Raw genomic sequence first — 20,756 nt, forward strand, 5'->3', positions numbered from 1 at the left:
AATGTGCATACGTGTCAGCCATATGAGGTGGGTACATATGAACCTTGGTTCACTTGGTTCATATTATGCAGCTCCTATATACACCTAGGTGTATGTACTCCCTCTCCCATCTACCGTCCATCACAACTAGCCTCTCGATGAAGTTTGTTACCGGATCCACCAGGCAGACCCCTTTTAATTTTTCACGAGAAAAAATTTTGCGTAGTAATTGGAAAACAGGAACACTCGGAGCTCGCGTATAAATACCTCTCGTCAGCCTAGATCGATAAACCAGGTCATGAGCTGTGTGCGATATCTACGGACTACTTGGAGGGAACAACGGCGGGATCCATCAGTTGGCGTCTACAGCGAGTCGGAGGCGATGGTGCGATACATCGGCGCGGCATCTTCTGCCGTGCCGTCATCGCAGGATCCCTACAAAATGGCGTCAGGCGGCGGCACCACGGCAGGACATGTTCCTCAGAGGCAACGATGATCGTGTCGATCTGGATGACGGCCATAACCACTTTTCCCATTGGATACCAGCAGGTTTGTTATTTTATTTTACCAACAAGTTGTGATTTGATTTCAGATTTTGTCAAGTGAAGCCAAAAACGGCAGTGATGACACAGGATCTACGGCAAGTCGAAGGCGACGCCGCGATCCATGGGCATAGTGTTTTCTAGGAACCGGCAGCGGTGATCCTTCGCAGACGTGGGTACTGCGATAGATCCCGTCGGCAAGCCTGTGTGCAGATGCACCACCACCAAGCCTGACGTTTGATCTCTTTCCATTTTCTTTGCGCATCTCTCACAGATCTTCCTCTTGTTAGATCAGTTTCTATTGCTTACCGATGATGATCAATTCTACATCAATTTCTTTGTGCATGCAGATGCGATGCCAGGACGCATGCATGGTGACTGACGGACGACGGCAGACCAGCGTCAGCTGAAGCACATGGTGCATAGGTAGCTGCCAAAAATCAGAGGCGACTGTTGAGTTTGTTATTACAGCTGTGGCCCCAACGTGTTCCTGGTGATTGCAGTTGCAACGGTTGAAGGAATAAATCTGTGTTTGTTAGCAGATGCGAATGATGCGGTGATCGAGTCAGAAGAAGACCGCGTCGGTAGCATTCGTGTGCGTGAGTTTAGCGTGGGTGCGTGAGTCGTCGAATTCAGAGAAAAGCGGATCGTGGGATGGCACGATTTGAGCCTCGGATTCTTTCTTTTGTGTGCAGTATAAGTAGGAGTTTTTGTACTGTTATTCGAGTTGCATGTTACTCTGTTCAGTGAATGAAAACCACAGAAATTTAGCCCCACAAATTTCCTATCTGCTATTGTTCTCTGAAACTTCTCAATTTCCTGTGTTCTTGTTCTGCTCTGTATTCCTCTGAATCTCGTTCGTTGCCGTGCCGGATTGCTGCAGTACGCATGCAAGGTGTTCGATCGAGGGTCTAGCGCTAACAAGTGGTATCAGAGCACCCAGGTTTGAGGGCTGGTCTGACACCATGGCGTTGGTTCCGGCAACGTCGGATCCGGCGAGGGGGAGCTCGGGGAGCGCTTTCTTGTATCCACAACTCACGGCCACCAACTACACTAGTTGGGTGATCCGTGTCCAGGCGATGATGGAGGACCAGGGTGTGTGGGAGGTGATTGAACCGGCGGCCGGGGCGGCCGTCGACCCTCAGAAGGACAAGAAAGCGAAGTCGCACCTGCTGCAGTCGCTGCCAGAGGATCTCCTCATGCAGGTGGCAAAGAAACGATTGGCGAAGGAAGTATGGGATTGTCTCAAGACAAGATTCGTGGGTGCTGATCGACTGCGTGACGCGCGGCTGTAGACGCTGAAGGGCGAATTCGGCGCCATGGTGATGGAGCCGGGGGAAACCCTGGATCAGTACGCAGGCCGCATCACCACGATGAGCGTGCGCCACTCGGCGTTGGGCTCGACGTTGAGTGATGCCGCGATGGTGAAGAAGTTGTTCGACACGGTGCCGGAGAAATTCGTCAACCTTGTCACAGGTATTGAGCAGTTTTATAATGTTGATGACATGCCATTCGAAGAAGCTGTGGGCCGGCTTAAGGCTTACGAGGAACGGGTGCGTAAGAAGAAGGCAGCGGCCGGCGGAGTCACCACCGACGGGCAGGTTCTTCTCACTCAGGCTGAGTGGGAGGCGCGGTTCAAGAAGGATGGCGGGGAGTCATCGTCGCCCCAGAAAGGGAAAGCTTCCGGAGAGGGAGCTAAAGGCGGCCAAAGCGGTCGCGGACGCGGGCGAGGCCGTGGCGCAGGTGGGCGCGGTGGCGCCGCTCGCGGCAACTCTGCAAGTGGCTCAGGCGGCGGTGGCCGTGACAAGAGCCACATCAAATGCTTCAACTGCGAGGAGTATGGTCACTATTCCAACCAGTGTCCGCACCCAAAGAAGAAGAAAGGAGAAGCACACTTGGCCCAGACTGAGGACGCCGGCGCCGCGCTGCTGCTTGCGGTGACCGAGAACGCGCCGGTGCAAGCGACGCAGGAGATGTTTGTGCATGAGGATCGTGTGTGGCCAAACTTGCTGCTGGCTGATGGTGGCGCGGTGGCTGGAAACGTCTGGTATTTGGACAACGGCGCTAGCAACCACATGACCGGAGATCGCAAGAAATTCAGAGAGCTAGATGAATCAATAACTGGCAGCATCAGGTTTGGGGATGCATCGTCGGTGCAGATCAAAGGGAAGGGATCTGTTCTCTTTTCTTGCAAGAATGGTGACCAATGGCTTCTCCAGGACATGTACTACATTCCTAGCCTCTGTTGCAACATGGTGAGCTTGGGGCAACTCACTAAAACAGGGCATCGAGTGGTGATGGACGAGGATGTCCTCGAGGTGTTCGACAAGTGTCCTTGGCGACTGGTGATGAAGGTGAGGCATACCACGAATCGTCTCTACCGGATCGAGCTCAACCTTGCCTATCCAGTGTCCCTGCTATCCAGCCTTGATGATCCGGCGTGGCTGTGGCATGCACGTTTGGGGCATGTGAATTTCCAAGCGATGAAGCTGTTGGTGGACAAAGGCATGGAGGTGGACGTACCGGCCATCGTTCACCCGAATCAGCTTTGTCAGGTGTGCTTGGTGGCGAAGCAAATCAGGGCGTCCTTCCCTGTGGTGGTGAACTACAGGGCGGAGGAACCACTGGAGCTCATTCACATTGATCTGTGCGGGCCGATCTCGCCGGCGACGATGGCTGGTAACAAGTATTTTGTTTTAATCATTGATGACTTCACACGGTGGATGTGGGTGTTTGTGATTAAATCCAAGGATCAAGCAGTGGAGGCCTTCACCAAGTTTCAAACCCCTGGCCGAGAACGTGGCCGGGCGGCGCATCAAGACGCTGAGGTCGGATCGCGGCGGCGAGTTCCTGTCCGGCGAGTTTGCACAGGTGTGCGAATCGGCTGGCATCCAGCGGCATCTCACTGCGCCGTACTCGCCGCAACAGAACGGGGTGGTGGAGCGCCGGAACAGATCAGTGATGGCGATGGCGCGCTCCCTCTTGAAAGGGATGAGTGTAGCAGGCAGACTTTGGGGGGAGGCGGTGCGCTACGCGGTGTACATCCTCAATCGGCTGCCAACCAAGGCGATGGGTAATCGTACTCCATACGAGGCGTGGATGGGGAAGAAGCCACATTTGGCACACTTGCGTGTGTTCGGGTGTACTACACATGCGAAGATCACAACGCCACATCTTAAGAAGCTGGACGACCGGAGTGCACCGTATGTGTACTTGGGGGTGGAAGAAGGGAGCAAGGTGCAACGGCTGTTCGATCCACGTCGCGGTCGCATCCACGTAAGTCGTGATGTCATATTTGAAGAAAATGTTGTTTGGCAGTGGCTTGGAGATGCAGGCGAGCAAGTCTCCGTTGAATTTGATGTTGAAGAAATCGTTGAGCCACCAGCCGGCTCGGCGACATCGCTGCCAGGCGCGATACCGAGGTACCAGGCGCCATCACCCGGCAACCGTCCTGGCAAGGAGCCGGTGGTGGTAGAAGAGGAAGCTTCCTCTCCGGCAGGCACGATGGAGGCGTCACCGTCACTGCCGACCACTCCTGCTACGCCTATCGGTGAACAGAGTACACCGCACTCTGCTGGCGAAATTGACACCGATGGTGCTCCTGTTCGGTACAGGCACATTGCCGATATTATGAGAGATGCGCCCAGGGTGGACTTGGTTGACGATGAACAAGATGGTGAGGCATTGCTTGCAGAGATGGAGGAGCTGTCAGCTTACCATGAAGCAGCCGGTCACCCGGCGTGGGAGGACGCCATGGCTATGGAGATGGATGCCATTGAGTGCAACGGGACGTGGGAACTCACCACGTTGCCAGCTGGCCACAGGGCAATTGGGCTTAAGTGGGTTTATAAACTCAAGAAGAACACTGCGGGAGAAGTGATCAAACACAAGGCTCGGTTGGTGGCAAAAGGATATGTGTAGAGACAAGGAGTCAATTTCGATGAAGTCTTTGCACCGGTGGCAAGACTTGATACAGTAAGAGTTGTTCTTGCTCTAGCAGCTGATCGCCGGTGGCAGGTCCACCACCTTGATGTCAAGTCAGCCTTTCTTAATGGCGAGCTAGAAGAGGAGGTATATGTTGCACAGCCAGAAGGTTTTGTCAAGCAAGGCAGAGAGCATCTCGTGCTCAGGTTGAACAAGGCATTATATGAACTCCGGCAGGCGCCGCGAGCCTGGAACATTCGCCTAGATAGATGTCCGAAACAGCTCGGTTTTGAGCGGTGCACGCAGGAGCAGGCTGTGTATACTCGGGGCACAGGCAGTGGTGGTGTCATCGTTGGCGTCTATGTCGATGATCTGATTGTGACTGGTGAAAATCCTGTTGAATTGAAGATGTTCAAGGAACAAATGATGGGGGAGTTCGAGATGAGTGATCTCGGTCTGCTCTCGTTCTACCTCGGGATTGAAGTTGATCAGGGAGAAAATGGAACCACGCTGAAGCAAACTGCCTATGCCAGAAAAGTGCTTTCTCAGTTCGGGATGCTGGAGTGTAATTCAACCTCAATTCCGATTGATCCAAGGATGCAGCTGAACAAAGTCGCAGATGGTCACCCGGTGGATGCAACTGAGTATCGGCGAGTGATCAGTTGTCTTCGATATCTGTTACACACAAGGCCAGATCTTTCCTTTGCTGTTGGAGTGGCAAGCAGATTTATGGAGCGGCCAACTCTTATGCACTTCAAAGCAGTGAAACAAATTCTCATATATCTGAAAGGTACAATTGATTGTGGCCTTGTGTATGCAGCTGGAAATGGTGATATGCAGATTACTGGGTATACAGACAGCGACCTCGCTGGGGATGTTGATGACCGCCGGAGCACGGGTGGTATGGCGTTCTACATCAATGGCAGTTTGGTTGCTTGGAGCTCGCAGAAACAAAAGACCGTGGCGCTGTCGTCGTGTGAAGCTGAGTTTATGGCGGCCACGGCAGCAGCTTGTCATGCGCTTTGGCTAAGAGCACTGCTGGTTGAGATTGTTGGAGGACCGACGAAGGTGGTTAAGCTGTTTGTGGATAACAAATCATCGATTGCTCTCATGAAGAATCCAGTGTTTCATGGGAGAAGCAAGCACATCGATACACGATATCACTTCATTCGTGAGTGTTTTGATGGAGGGCAAGTGGTTATTGAGTTTGTCCGGACTGAGGAACAGCGAGCAGACGCTCTGACAAAAGGTTTGCCGGCGGCGAAGCTGGCGACGGCCCGGCACCTTCTTGGTGTTCGTTTTCTTGGGCCACAGCAGAATTAAGGGGGAGATTGTTGAGTTTGTTATTTCAGCTGTGGCCCCAACGTGTTCCTGGTGATTGCAGTTGCAACGGTTGAAGGAATAAGTCTGCGTTTGTTAGCAGATGCGAATGATGCGGTGATCGAGTCAGAAGAAGACCGCGTCGGTAGCATTCGTGTGCGTGAGTTTAGCGCGGGTGCGTGAGTCGTCAAATTCAGAGAAAAGCGGATCGTGGGATGGCACGATTTGAGCCTCGGATTCTTTCTTTTGTGTGGAGTATAAGTAGGAGTTTTTGTACTGTTATTTGAGTTGCATGTTACTCTGTTCAGTGAATGAAAACCACAGAAAATTAGCCCCACAAATTTCCTATCTGCTATTGTTCTCTGAAACTTCTCAATTTCCTGTGTTCTTGTTCTGCTCTGTATTCCTCTGAATCTCGTTCGTTGCCGTGCCGGATTGCTGCAGTACACATGCAAGGTGTTCGATCGAGGGTCTAGCGCTAACAGCGACACCTAATGCATTTGTTCAAACCTCCCAGAGAACTAAATAGGTTCTGAATTTTTCAGCAGCATATATAGATATCTACCTCTTGTTTCTTTTTCTCTATTTTTCGATCCACTTGTTGATTCTGAATCTTGTGAGCATGATATCATTATACCTCTTGTTTTTTGTATTTACAGAGGAATTTTGTATCATACTTCTGAATTTTGCTCGTGGAAAAGCATATTATACTACACACTTGAAAAGCTATAAATGGCTTATCTAAGTAATAGTGGTATATACTACTAAATCTAAGAAATAGTGTATCTACTTATTTAAAGTATATGCATCATATACTGACGAAACAAAAAGAGAAGTATATGCAGATACTGAGCAAACAAGAAAGCAGTATGAACTCCTTTAGCGAGGAGATGCAGTATATAGTGACCAAACAAAATAGTAGCATACGCAGCATATACTGACCAAACTAAAAAAACTAGTATATATATGCTCCTTCAATAATAATGTAGTATACACTGGCTAGAAATTTCAAGAAAACAGTATATACTGTTCGAAGGAATAAGTAGCATATACTTATAAGAAAACAGTATATATTGTTCCAAGAAGCAGTATATACTTATAAGAGAGAGTATGCGAACATACTATATACTACATTGCTACTAGAGTATGCAGAAAGCAGTACATATGTACATTCATATATATACTTTGTGAAAGAAATCAGTACATTCAGAGAAAAAATCAGTATACCCCAGCTCTTAAAGAAATCAGTATATGCTCGGTCAAGAAGAAATCAGTACATACTCTTTCGGAAATCAGTATATGCTCGGTCAAGAAGAGATCAGTACATACTCTTTCGGAGAATATATCAGTATATACTGAACAAAAAAAGTAGTATATGCTGCTATAATTAAGTAAAACGAGTAAAGTTTATACTACTACTACTAAGTGAGAAAAAAATATACTTCAAATGTTTATAATCGGATTTTTCTACTCAGTTTGCATGGTAGAAGATCCATGTCTTTAGAGGACGATTACGTACGTTCACAGTTCAAATTTGAACTTATGCACCCGGTTCAACTAATTGTGCATGCATGCATCATGTAGCGATTAGAGGAAATTAATATTTTCATTCTTTTTCCCAGCAGTTTAATTGTTAATGGGTTATCCGCTAAGGGGAGGGAGTATGTACTCTCGGGAGTACAAAACATTGATCCTATATATATATATATATGTATATATATATATATATGTATGTATATATATGTATGTATATATATATATATATGTATGTATATATATATATGTATATATATATATATGTATGTATATATATATATGTACATATATATATATATATATATACATATATATGTACATATATATATATATATATATACATATATATATATATATATATACATATATATATATATATATATATATATATATATATACATATATATATATATACATATATATATATACATATATGTATAATATATATATACATATATACATATATATATATATATGTATAATATATATATACATATACATATATATATGTATAATATATATATATGTATAATATATATATATATATATATATATATATATATATATATATATATATATATATGTATATATATGTATATATATGTATATATATATGTGTATATATATGTATATATATGTATATATATATGTGTATATGTATAATATATATATATATGTACATATATATATATACGTATATATATATATATGTACGTATATATATATACGTATATATATATATATATATATATATATATATATATATATATATATATATATATATATACGTATATATATATATATATATATATATATACGTATATATATATATATATATATATATATATATATATATATGTATATATACACATATAATAGTACTTTAATGCGCATCTTATTAGATTGTTCATCTGTTGCCAAAACAATATTTGGTAAAGAAAAAAAATCCTATATGTATGACCATAATTCTCGTGATGGATTAAGGGGTTGTATTATAGAAAGATAACTGGTTGGAAATTTTTTTTGATAATGTTTCACATCTATGGAAATTCTCCTCACCTATCAAATACCAAATAACACAAATTAAAAACTTTGAGAATATTAACCTTACACAAAAATAAAATAAAATCAGATCTAACTGAAAAACACAACTAAATTATGTTTTTCATTTTACATACATAGATTTAAATTAGAGTTCTGTGTTTGTCGAGTAATATTTGACACCATAAAATATGATGTGAAATTATTTAAAAAATTATTATGACATTAATTATTATATGTCGGTATCATGACTCGTGATGTATTTAGCACTACAATTTAATTTAACAAATACAACCAAATCATAAATTGAATATATAATTTAAAAGAGTGACATTTAAAGTATGTTGATTTGATATTTTATTTTTTTATTATAGACCTAGTTTATTTATACTTTGTAGAGTAATATATTTTATTTAAAAATATAATTTTAAAGATTGTGCACATACGTAAGTGTTGACGAAAAAATCGAACACACCGGCCTGGGAGATCTGCTTAGCTCCAGTGCAGGTCCAAAGATTGATGAGATGCGAGCGTACCAGTCAGTTTGATCCTGCAACTGACAAGATATGCAAATAGTAGATCAAAACAGCCGATCGGCTAACAAGCCGATGGAGTAGTTCCAGCCGATAGCCGATAATAGCCGATGCCGATACCAGCCGATAGCGATAGGGTGTAAGAAATCGGCTATATGTCCAATGTAGATAATGATATGAAGGCAATCGGCTGATGATAATATAATATAGCAATATAATCCAGTAGAAACCAATCGACTAACAATAATATGATAGAATAAACACTTATCCGAAGGTTAAAGCACACATCGGCTGGAGGTCCGATGCCATAAAATCCAAATGATTAGATAAAACAGTGAAACATTTGTTGTCATCAGCTAAATCCAACTTATATATATATATATATATGCAATCCTTATAAGCCGATGCAATGTCTAGATACCTCATCGGCTAAAACCCCGATGAAACCCTTATTGGCAGTCAAAACGCAGCTAGAGATTATGGTTCTAAGCACCACTTAGTAGATCAAACTTAACTGATGCAGCACTAAGTATGAAGAGAAACATAATATCTAGACAATAGACAATCAAGCTATTGACTGAGTTTTCAGGGTGGTAGATGTCTAAGCTAATATAATCTAGCAAATCGATTTAGCCGATACCGGCAGAAGCCCTAAAACGAGAAGCAGCCGATAGAGCTAAATTGATATGCTAAGACTAGATTAACAGAGACATATGATAAATAGGTAGGCAAATATATTATCCAAACCAGAGCAATCCAAGAGGTCGAATGTACTGATGAAGCCTTGAACGACGCCGACGTAGACGATACAATTGCCTAGACCGGCGGAACATTGGACTTATCCCTTCGCCAGAGATCGAAGACGATGCAGCCCCGCGTCGGGTGCCAAGTTCCGCCGGAACGTAAAAACAAAAGTAGAAGTAAAAAGGGTGGCGATACGCCGAATTGTATTGATCGTAGCGATAGATTACATAGACCCCGGGTGTACATATTTATACCCATGTGTTGATACATGTCCTTGTCGGACAAGAAAGAAACTTTCCTAAAGATAAAAGGAAAAGATAAAGTCCTTATAGGACACTAAACACACTTTCCTAAAGATAAAAGGAAACTAACAAACTATTCCTAATTAATAGATAACTTGCCATGCCGCATTCTCTTTGAACTCGGTCTCTTCTAGATAAGCTTCCTTTAGTAGATCAATTTCCTTAACTGAATATAGCAAGAATCCGACAACTGACGACTTGGCAACTCTCATCGGCTAATCTCAGGACTTCAAAGCCAATGCTGACTCTAAGCCGATGACTACTCCGGGCTTACCAAATTTCACTGTTAACAGTAAGGATATATGTTCTTTTGGCTTTAGTGTATTTGCCGATTGTGCACATACGTATAGGAGTATGTACTTATATGTATGTATACATAGGAAATATGTTCTTTCGGGTTTATCCGTTTTTGGTTTTCTCAAATCATTTTTCGTACATATTGTGAGGCCCTGAATGTACTAAAGATGATGTTCAAACTTATCTGAAGAAAACAGGGATTCCAGAGCTAGCTCAATGGGAATGATGGATAGCTAAGATTTCCTGATACCGCTTCGCTGTGTTGATTACACAAATCCAAGGGCTGAGATGTGCCTGGACGGTCTACAGAGAGCTTTTCGCCATACTGTAGTCGTCATCAAGTTTGTCCTCTAGTTCTGGCGAACTCCATATAAGGCGCGACGCTAGCTAATATCAGTATGCGAAAATATGAACCCTAGTTTTATTCCCCTCTTTTGTTCTTGCGGCACACTCTAAATATAATCCAATTTCAGCTCTATTTCAGCATTTCCCATATTAATTGTTGTGTTAGGGTACCTAATTAGCTAGCTACCAGCCTAAATTGTCTAAATATTTCTGTTTTTCGTGCATATTTCTTCAAGTTCCTAACAAAAGGTATCAGAGCTCAGTCAATCCTTGGCTTAACCTATAGATCTGGCAATTCTAGGCTGGTAAGGGTTGGGGAAACAAGTATTCCTTGTGAAATTCCATAGCCAGGCCAATAAATTAGATCTATGGGTGGAGGAATCGAGCAGTACAGGGAGGATTGGGGAAGGCTGTGGTTCTTCCCTGTGAAATCTCCGAATCTGTGCTATTCAACATGGCAAGGGGTGGGCGCACTGCTGAACCAGTGGAAGAATGAGAAGCGCCGTTATGGGAGGCGGCGGTGGATCACTTGAAGCAGAATATGGAGGAATTTCAAAAGAAAGTGGAAGATGAGAACAAAATGCTCCATGAGAGGATCCAGCTTCAAGTGAAGCAAACCCAGGACAACAAGGAAGAGGTTATGCAGAGTCTCAAGGTGATTCAAGATATGATTGGTGCAAGTATGAATTGTGTGGGGGCAAGAAATCAGAGATACCTCTAGATCTCCAGTAAATGCACAATCTGTTGCTCCCCAGGCCGAAAGGATGAAGGTAATTCAGCTAAAACTCCCAAGGCCCCCCTTTTCGAGGTCAGAAATCTAAGTGCAATACCCATTTTGGAGATGGGTGAAGGTTCAGTTCACTTCCCAACCCCCCCCATGTGAGCCATCACCCCACAAACACATTCCCAAGTCCTGAATGGAATTCTTCAATTTATTCCAATACACCAAGCATACCACCCCCATAGCCACCACCAATTCCTCTCCTCCAACATCCCTGCCACCACACCAATTCCCACCTATTCCAACCATACCACCACCACCACCAATATTCCCGCCTATTCCACCAACACCAACAGGGCGGCAGCTACATATGCAATTTGGCTCCCCTGGCCCATGGAACTATACTCAAGGAGGACCTCCACCTAATGCATATGCTTCCTGTCGACGAGTGATACTCGCGGACCGAATGAATAGAGTATTGGGGTACGTTGAAACAGGGGTCTACATAGTACGACATCAAAATAGACAAAAGACAAGAATTATACTGGTTCAGGCCCCTTAACAGGTAATAGCCCTAGTCCAGTTTATATGGGATTGATGATGATGAGAACAGATTACAAAGAGAGTAATCGAAACAGGCGATACCGACGAGATCGTAGTCAAGGGATTCGACAAGATCTCCCGGCGAGTTGGCTCCGTGGACTCTGGCTTCGTAAACTTTGGTGGGTGTGTTGGCGATGAGATGCGATGCCCTTTGCCTCCCCCTAGGGGTCCCTTTTATACTGTGGAATACCTTGACCCCCAAGTAAGACTTGGAGTTATGTAAACCGACGCGATGAGTAGGACTTCGGCAATTCCTTAACTCATAGAAATATTTTCCATAATCTGAGGCAAATTTCTAACGGCGTATGTGGGAACCAACCTTATACGTGAGGGTATACATTATCAGTATATCTCATAAGTCGTAGGATAGAGAGTATGCCTTATTCGTAACCCTGACACTTCCCCTTACCCACCTTACCCACAATACTATTACCCACCCTACAATCCCAATTGGCTTCCAGCTCCTAAACAACATCAACCACCTTGGCCTCTTTGTGATCCATCTATTCTACTTGACAGAGGACCTTTTCAAGGCAAAGCATTTGGTGAACCATATTGTCATTGTGAACACACACTCCACCTCCAATAGGAAACATGTCGATTTTCCTATTTTCGATGGTGATTATCCTAAGGCTTCGATTCGCAAAGTAGAAAAATACTTCTTTCTCACACAAACTCTTGAAGATGAGAAGGTCTTAATGGCAGAGGCCTACATTACAGGCTAAGCTGACCAATGGATATCTAGTTACGATATCCCAACAGAACATTTATCCTGGCCGGAGTTTTGTAAGATGTGCCAGAGGTTTGGGGCCAAGTCCACAATTGAAATTACTGATCAATTCAGGAATTTGAAGCAATATGGCTCAGTTGATGCTTATATCGACAAATTTAGATAAGTAATGGCATTAGTAAAAAGAAACAGGCCAAATCTCACAGATAATTACTTTTTGGAATTACTTTTTTGGATTATATTAAGAGACCACTCAAATCTCTGAATATTCACTCCTTGGTGGAAGCTTATGAACATGCTTGGAATTATGATGGAGCTACCAACCCTAACAAACCTCAACCATCCTCCCATACTACCTTGAAAGAGTTTCAAACCTCAAACCAAACCCCAAATAGCCAATGATGCTCCACCTCATGACGAGAAAACACATGTTGTCTATACAAGTAAATGGGGAGGGAAGTGTTTTAAATGTCAGGAACCTTAGGTCCATGGTCATGGTTGAGTTTGCAAGGCAACTAAGATGATATATCTTGTGACAATGGAAGATGACATTTAGGCGTTGAAGAGATACAAGAGCCTCCTTTTACCACACCTCCTGGCAGTCCTCAAGCCACTTATGGTAATACATCTGCCTAGGAATTAACTCTGCATGATTTGGCTGGGAATAATTCTGCTGCTACCACTTTCACATTACACTTGTATTTGGACAAGGTGCTTGCTACAGCACTTGTAGATAGTGGCAGTTCTACCACATTCATTTCACCAAAATTAGTTTCTGGAGCTAATATCCCTATCCTCAGCCACTCCCCCCTCTCAGTAAAGGTTGCTAATGGTGACACATTGCAGACCAGTGCCATCTGCCACAATATCTCTTATACCATCCAAAATGAGCAATTTGTCTCTTCCTTCAGGTTTTTGGATATGAAAGGTTATGATATCATTCTGGGTAGTGATTGGATTTTGGCCCATAGTCCTCTCACTGTTGATCTCAAAGCAAGAGAGTTGACAGTGTTCACTCCTTTAGGGAAAGCAATCACATTCTCAAATGTCACAATTCCCCCTGCCAATTTTGTTATCTCTGCTCATGAAATGGACAAGCTTCTAGTGCATGACAGTATTGGTGCACTTCTATATTGCAAGACCTTGCAGAGTACTGTGTAGCCTTGGGCTCATACACCTTTAGAACTCCTTGCAGTTCTCCAAGACTTTCTTGATGTATTTGAGGAAGCTAACAAGTTACCCCCACACAGGGAGTGTGATCATACCATTCCCTTGCTGCCACTAACTAAACCAATTTCAGCCAGACCTTATTGACTTCTTCACCACAAAAAAATGCATTGGAAGATTTGGTTCAGCAACTCTTGGATGCCCAGACTATTCAACCAAGCATGAGTAATTATTCTTCTCCTGCAATTCTTGTCAAGTAAAAAGATGGAACGTGGTGTTTGTGCATTGATTATCGTCAATTGAATGCAGTCACAATTAAGAACAAGTACCCTATTGCAATAATTGAGGATTTGCTGGATGAATTGCAAGGAGCTTGTTACTTCTCTAAAATTGACCTTCGGTCTGGCTACCATCAAATCCGAATGAATCCTGCAGGCATTCATAAGACAGCTTTTAGCACTCACATTGGCCATTTTGAGTACTTGGTGATGCCATTTGGACTCACAAATGCTCCAACCACATTTCAAGCTTTGATGAACAAAATTTTGGCTCCACATCTCAGAAAATTCGTCTTAGTCTTTTTTTATGACATTCTAATTTATAGTAAGACCTTATCTGAATATTTACATCATGTGAGACAAGTTCTTCATATTCTCAGAACTCATAATCTCTCAGCTAAACCAAGCAAGTGTGTATTTGGTCACCAACAAGTGGAGTACTTAGGCTACATCATTACTTCTCAGGGGGTTGCTACTGATACTGCCAAGATAAAAGTTGTTCAGGATTGGCCACTGTAGTAGTAGTAGTGAATAATAATAATAATAATAATAATAATAATAATAATAATAATAATAATAATAATAATAATAATAGTAGTAGTAGTAGTAGTAGCAGTGGCAGCAGGGAACCGTACGATACGTGGCATTAAATATATTCTATTGTATCTTTTGAATTATTTTGGAGAGGAAGACAGATAAATATCGTTGAGTGTTGATGAAATGGATAGGATCGAACACTCCTGAGGTAAGGAAGAGAGAGGGTGAAACCTATCCACCTCATCATGACTCTGGGACAGATGTCCTCCTTAGACCAAAGGAAACTGCTCTATGTAAAGCCCGTACTTAACCCTATACCACTTGCACCATCAGTAGAACTTTTCCTACTCTTGTTGTGGCGAGGGCCATGGGAGATTAGAGCTAGTAGAAGCCTTCTAGGTAATGCCTGGAACCTGTGCTTTGGTTTTTTACGAGTATATGGCTAGTTCTATAGGTAGTATAAACACATGATGTCTAGCCATAGAATAGGTGGATCAGTGTCTAGTAAATGCACTAGAAGAAAATATATATATTAGTGAAAAGACTAGTACTTTTAATGGCTAGCAGCAGTTACATGCATGCTCGACTAACATGCAAGCACCTGCTACTACATGTTAGGTTCTCTTTCTTTAGTATAGTCACATCAACTAGCTACCTAGTAGTATGTTAGTAGTTATCATGCATGAAAATCTAGATATTAATTAATATCAAAGATTTGCATATTTGACTAGGTGGGACGCGCTGGTAGAACGGCAGAAACTAGGCAAGACTGCGCCCATCAACTATTTTACTTAATCATCTCTAACTAAATTTGCTTACCTGTATTATATTGAGATGGTGATGCTAACAATCTAACAGTAAATATTATTCACCCGAATAATGGATTGATGATTTTATCAGTGAGAATAATAACGTGATTGTGACACACTGATACTTAGCCTGAGACAGTCGATACCTGAAACAACGATATCGGGTCGGCTGATATCAGTGTGAGATGAGAAATGCCTCACACAAGTAGGGAATTTGGCGGCGTGATCTCAGACGAGGGTATCACTACTTGCGGAAAAAATGGATTGAAGGAACGAGATTGTGACGGTTATTTTAATACCTCTGCAGAATGTATTTAACTCACTATGTTTAGTGTCTTTTACTATTTATCGGCTGTTAATATCTATGGGTAGTAGTATTTTTCTTTAAAAATATATATGTAGATATATGTACTAATCTTGCTGAGTATGTACAACATACTCATATATTCTTACTATTTGATGTGCGCAGAAACTAGTCAAGATGAGATGTCAGAGGGAAATGGTGACATGCAGACCTAGTGGGGAGTGTGGTCTACTTAGTCTTTAGAGTCATACAAGAGGACATATACCTGCATGCTAGGTACAGGGAATCGTCCTGGTGATAATAAGTTGGTCAGTAAACCAACCGATGTATTAAGAAATGTAGCTGGTGAAAAATAAATGGAACCATTACTGTAGGTGTCCAAGCTTCAGTTGTGATAGTTAGACATTACATCTTGCCTTGTATCCTTATGGACATATATATAAGTATTTAGTATATATGCTATATAAGGATACGGCAGACTGTAAAAAAAATACAATTTTTTGGGTCATGACAGCCAGTTCCTGCTAATGTCACACTGCTCAAAGGATTTTTAGGTCTTGCGGACTACTACAGGATCAGATTTATTAAGAATTTTGGAGTTATTTGCCGCCCACTCTTTGATGCTCTTAAGAAGAACAATTTAATTGGGGTTCATAACAGCAGGCTGCCTTTGAGCAAATCAAACTTCAATTGGCCCAATCCCCAGTCTTGGCCATGTCTGATTTCTCACAACCTTTTGTATTGGAGGCTGATGCTAGTGGATTTGTAATTGCAGCAGTGTTAATGCAAAATGGTCGGCCCTTAGCATAGGGTTGTTTCCAAGTACAATTAAGCTTAGAAATCACCTAGAACTTAAAGAAATCCTGTATCAAACAAGAAAATACAAGAAATATCTAGATTGGATTTGAACTTTGTGCTGAAGGTCTGACCGCCTGGACACATGAGGTCTAACTGGCCACACAATGGCGGACCGACCGCTTTCACGGGAAAGACTCGGTAGTTTCCAAATCTAATGAGAATTTGCTATAAATCCAAACAAATGCTAAATTTGAGTGTCAACCCAATGTGGCAGCATATCTCCCTAAAAATATCACTTTTTTTCCTGGATTGTTGTTCTTTTGTTCTGTTTTATTTTCTAGTTTGATTCAGTGAGAAGTATCAAGTATCGGGTGCTTTGTATGTTTGGATCGATGGCTCTCAGACGAACGGGCGCTCTGCTGATCTGTTCATGAGCAAGCTAACACGATTGGATATTTCCTTCTGCATCCATCCAAATTACAAAGCGGAAATATTCTTTCCCCATCAGTTTCTCTAGGTTTCACTTTTTTGGCCGATTTGGTGTCCATTGTTTCAATCATTTTCGCATTTTTGCTGTATGTCCGCTCTCCCTGCTGGTGCCCAAGCTATCCCCGCTGCCGCGAGGAGGCGCAGGGATTTGAGGCCAGCTGTGGATGGAAGAGATGAGAGAGAGACGTGTGGGAATGAAGGATGAAAAATGGCAATTTGATCCACAAATTTTATAAAATGGCTTGAACGTGTATAGGTAAGTAGTGGCATATAACCAGTAACTGTGCAAGTATAATGATAATATAAATAGTTGAATATTAATGGCATATTTTAAAACTATGAAAGTTATAATGGCATGGATCCAATGAACCCATGATTCTATCCTCCTACCAATGTTAATTACTTTCTTTTGAAATTATAATCCCCTTCAAGCCATGTTGCTTAGCCTTCCTCAACAATGTAGTTATCTCATTACAAATTAACATTCGCACCAATATCCATCCTAAATACCATTAAGAAGACTTTTCAAACAATGATTTAAGACCCAAGATCTTACTGAAGACAAGGTTTGAAGGTTACTGAATAAATCCCCATCCTAGTAACCAAATTCATTTATAATTGAAACCACATGGTAATAAATAGCCAAAATGTTACGAATTGTATGTATCTGAGCAATACATGCCTTGTTTAGTACTTTCAAGTAATTTTCAGAGTATTCTAGTATGGCCAAATGATGTTTTTATAGGCACTCATACTCCATACTTCTTTCATTAGAAAAATAGTTGTATCTACGTTCGTAATGGTATCCATATCAAATGGAAGAAATGCTAAATCACTAGGTTTAAAGGTAGATGAATAGGAATAGGAAATGAAAACCTTCACAGTTACTATCTGACAACAGCAATATTGTGAGATAACACCAGCAATAAGAATGAGAACTTCCGGTCCTATTCAAGTTATCATATAAAATGAAAACTTGCATTCCTGTTCAAGTTCACTCTTATCTTAAAACTGCAATAAAATTTTAGAACACGACCGATGAATTCCTCCCTAGATTACAAGAAATATTGAAGAACAAAGGAGATGCAGAGAGTTTATGATATATATGGGCATCTATTGCTGTGTCTTCTATGTGAAGACTCACTGCAAGGTTAGTTGCACCTTAGACTGTATTTAGTCATGAATTGTACTGTATATGTACTGTTTTCACCGAAAACTGTCCCCATGTATTTTTCAGATTTTCTTTTCTCCTGTTTATTTTCTTCTATTCACTGTTTGTGTCCATGTGGGTCAAGATATTTGAGGACAATAATTGTTAGGATGAATAGGAATTGGAGGCCCCAGGAAAATATGTTGCTCCTATCAAGTGGACAAAGGTGCAATGTAACATTCATGTTGTTCACATAAGGCGAAAGGGCGTTTTCATTAGTTTATGAATTACCATACATAAAACCAAGAATTGGAGAATCAGTTGACAGTTCAACCTGTTTCACAAGTCAAGTTTGCAAGATGTTCCAATTATGCAAGTAATTACAGCATGCATGTGTGCATGTGTCTCACAAGTATACTAAATGATCAATCAAACAATCAACAGCTTATTTTATTTTACATGATAAAAATTAGGTATACTAATAATAAAAAGATAAATACAACATAACTTAGATATGATGGTAAATTATTTATGTAATTAATTTATAATATGTAAAATGTGGAGTACTTTTGTTTTGCTCATTTGATAACCATGGCAAACCCCATCTTGAAATTTTGGTTCCATTCACCATATGGCAAGTCAATACTACTAATCAAGTTTTTGTTCTATCTTGAGAATTCTTCCTGGAGAAATGTTGTTCTTTATATCCAAAAAGTACCCCTTGCTGACAAGAACAGCTTTCTAACAAATCAAAATGCACATAAATAATTTTGTTGCCATATATGTAGCCAACATAATGTAGCTAGGAATCATGGCTAGCCTCCCCATGTCTTAATCTCTCTCCAAGGGAAACTCTAACAAGCTTCCTTGGCCATAAACACGGATTCCACTATCAAAAAAACAACTAAAAAACTTTTTTTAATATATCTCCTTTATTTTCATTAAAGCAAAAACACCATAAGTAATTAAAAATCAATTTTCAGATGGTCATTTAAGTCAACCTGCAGCTGCATTAAGACACCCACATTACCACATGTCAAAATCAAGTTTTTTAAGCCAACTGTATGTGAAAATCGATTTTAATATGTGGGTTGGCCAACCGCCTGTGAAAATTCATATTTTCACATACCTTGCTCCCAAGTGGTTCTCTTGGCTGTATGTGACAACTACTTTTAGTTGTACATGCACATATTATGGAATAGTGTTTAGAATAAACTTCGGAGATGACAAACAAACACTCTAAATCACTTAATTACCCATTCCACTCATGTTCTTATGCTTTTTTTAATAATAGAAGCTTTATTGAAACTCAATCAATTACAACAAAATGATACAATCCAACTTAGCCCTCTCTTGATCTCTACATAAAATACACAGCCAAACAAACCAACTAAAACCCCATCCGAAACACAAAAGTAGAACAGAAACATAAAAACTAGTGTCCCGAAGACTAGACTGTCATACATACTTCTAAGTAAAAAAAAAAACTCTCATGCCACATGGTCCAATTGCCGTGATACTACCGCAATAGTGTCCCGAAGTTCCGAATTATGAAGCCCATATACATTTTCACCGGGTAACTAAAGTAACAGCATGCAAAGGAGAAGACACCATCTTGTTCCTCCTTAGCCAAATGAATCAACAAAAAGCTATTGCACTCATCAAAAGTGATTTCTCATCTCTTTGAGGACCCATAAGAGCCAACTTTAACAGTGTGAGGAGGTTTATACATGTTCTTTTAATTTGCTTCCTCCAAAAATGTCACTAATAAGTTTTGTGATTGGTTAAACGGGTACGTATAAATTATAAGGGTTAATTAGATCCATACCATTATAAATTTGAAGGTTTTGAAATATGCCATCGATATTCGTCTATTTGAAAACATGCCATTACAATTTCACAGATATTTGAGAGATGCCACTACCTCTTCCATGCACTTTCTAAATTTTTTGGACCAAATTATCCCTTTCTTCCTCCTTCGTCCTCTCACCCTCTCTTCTGTTCATATTCTCATACCTAGATCTGGCTGGCCACCCGCGATGGTGCGCTCCCAATCTGACGCCATTTCCATCCTCCTCGTTCCAGTATGACCGTAGTGCCCACACCTTCCATCCTCCTGGTCACAAAGGCTTCTGAAAAATTCATCAGAGTTCTTTTCTTTTCCTACCATGGTTTAAGTGATGATGGTCTCGATAAAGTGTAGGGGCAAGAGTGGGGAGACGCGGAGCTTGTCACCGCCAGCCGATGGCGGTGGCTATGCCTTCCCACTTCATCGGCCGCCGGCAAGTGGAAGGAGACTGCCGCCTCCTAGAGCAAGTGAGTGAGGGCAAGACCGTTCAGCTGCTAGACTGCTCTCCTTTCGGGTTCAGTCTCTGCATCTTAGTCAGTTAAGTATAGTTAACAGTGCAATGCAAAATTTATGATGCACTTTCTTTGGTTAGCCGAGAGTATCACTGGCATCGGCATCAACTTGCTGAACTTGCAAGCTCTTAAGCTTCTCGTCATCGAACTGCCGGTGTTGTGCGCCGTCGTCTGCTACTTGATGGGGATGAACATTAGAGAAAAAGGAAGGGAAGGAAGGAGAGAGGGACAATTTGGTCAACAAAA

General features: G+C 41.6%; 1 long non-coding RNA gene across 1 annotated transcript; it reads left to right on the plus strand.

Annotated features, from left to right (window-relative positions):
• The first annotated feature begins 373 nt into the window (after positions 1-373).
• Positions 374-1,301, plus strand: LOC136351922 (uncharacterized). Its single transcript, XR_010735211.1, has 3 exons — positions 374-528; positions 612-756; positions 872-1,301. It is a non-coding gene; the product is annotated as an uncharacterized lncRNA (long non-coding RNA).
• Positions 1,302-20,756: the final 19,455 nt, after the last annotated feature.

The sequence above is a fragment of the Oryza sativa genome, chromosome 9, assembly GCF_034140825.1.
Source record: "Oryza sativa Japonica Group chromosome 9, ASM3414082v1".
Classification (NCBI taxonomy): Eukaryota; Viridiplantae; Streptophyta; class Magnoliopsida; order Poales; family Poaceae; genus Oryza; species Oryza sativa.